Here is a 1853-nt window from a genome sequence, read left to right on the forward strand (position 1 = left end):
AAAAAAAAAAAAAAAAACAGTGACTTTTTTGTGTGCCCACAGGTAAAAGAAAAAAAAAGTGACATTGAAGGATTGCTTGCTAGGGAAAGTTTAGTTAAGTATGCAATCTAATTATTCCAATTTAGAAAACAAAACCTTATCTGCAGCCATGGTACTTTAACAAAAAACAGAAGTGAACCTGAATCTACTTCTTTCTACTACTATACCCTAACATGAGCAGTTTAGCTTCAGCAAACAACACCATCTGTCTCTCATCAGTGATGCCAATTTTAATTTTTATTAGTTTTATAGTTTTGTTTGTATTTCATTTGTACATCTTATATTGGATGCAGACACCAATAACACTAAGGAATTGAATATTATGTTTGCTCATATACATGAGCAAATTATACTAAAATAAAAATTATAATTATATAATATAATTTTATTATATTATTATATTAATATATAATTATATTTTAATATAATGAGCAAACATTATATTAAAAATAGTCTTTATATTCAGCCGGGTGCAGTGGCTCACGCCTGTAATCTCAGCACTTTGGGAAGCCGAGGAGGGCAGATCACGAGGTCAGGAGTTCGAGACCAGCCAGACCAAAGTGGTGAAACCTGGTCTCTACTAAAAATACAAAAATTAGCCGACTGTGGTGGCACGCATCTGTAATCCCAGCTACTCTGGAGGCTGAGGCAGGAGAATCATTTGAACTCAGGAGGCGGAGGTTGCAGTGAGCCGAGATCACGCCATTGCACTCCAGCCTGGGTTACAGAGGGAGACTTCATCTAAAAAAAAAATAGTCTTTATCTATTTTTGTCAGGATGAAGTCTCACTATATTGCCTGGGCTGGTCTCAAATTCCCCAGCTAAAGCAACCCTCCTGCCTCCACCTCCCAAAATGCTGGGATTTCAGGTGTGAGCTACAGCACCTGGTCAAAAAATAGTCTTAAGTCACCACCCTAAGGTGGACATTTATTTTTATTTATAAGCGTCCAGTTAAATACTCAAATTTGAATTGGAATGATACAGAAAAGATTAGCATGGCCCTGGACAAGCATGACATGCAAATTCATGAAGAGTTCCATATTTTAATAAAATCTTGAGCTGCTGTTCACCTCAAAAATCCATCCATCAATCAATCAATACTCGATTTCGATAAAACATTGCCTGAAGTTGAACATCCCCCAAGATCAGAGCAATTGTCTCGATCGGGTGTTAGATGTGAACATGGATGTGAAGCCCCGAATCTTCCCAGATGTATTTTCATTTACTGAAAAGGAACCTCATGAATACACATAAATCTGTCACTTCGAGAAATGTGAAAAAGCTAAGTGCCGTACTTCTCATCAAGTGGTCACGGAAATGGCGGAGTGTCCGGAAGAGGCTCTGTTAGGCAGAACTGACCTGGACAGCAGTCTGGGCTTACCTCTTCAGATGCAGCAGTTCTCAGACTGAACGTGCACAGAATTACCTGGAGAGCTTGTTTAACAGAGATTCTCAAACTTCTCTTCCAAAGATTTTCACCCAGCAGTTCTAGAATGAGACCCAGGGGTGTGTGTTTATAGCAAACATCTCAGAAGATTCTGACACTGAGGACACACGGACCACTATATTTTGAGAAAAAATGCTTTCATGACTCCTGATTTTCATGGCTCCATTCTGTCACTGATTGATTGATTGATTGATTGATTGATTGAGATGGAGTCTTACTCTGTTCCCAGGCTGGAGCGCAGTGGCGCGATCCTGGCTCACTACAACCTCCGCCTTCCGGGTTCAAGCGATTCTCCTGCCTCCTGAGTAGGTGGCATTACAGGCACCCGTCACCATGCCCGCCTAATTTTTGTATTTTTAGTAGAGAC

General features: G+C 39.9%; 1 non-coding gene across 1 annotated transcript; it reads left to right on the forward strand.

The window, feature by feature from the left end:
* The first annotated feature begins 982 nt into the window (after positions 1–982).
* Positions 983–1085, forward strand: LOC119472280. The gene has a single exon (XR_005201402.1). It is a non-coding gene; the product is annotated as a U6 spliceosomal RNA (small nuclear RNA).
* The last annotated feature ends 768 nt before the right edge of the window (positions 1086–1853 follow it).

The sequence above is a fragment of the Cebus imitator genome, unplaced genomic scaffold (assembly GCF_001604975.1).
Source record: "Cebus imitator isolate Cc_AM_T3 unplaced genomic scaffold, Cebus_imitator-1.0 Scaffold92, whole genome shotgun sequence".
NCBI classification, from domain to species: Eukaryota; Metazoa; Chordata; class Mammalia; order Primates; family Cebidae; genus Cebus; species Cebus imitator.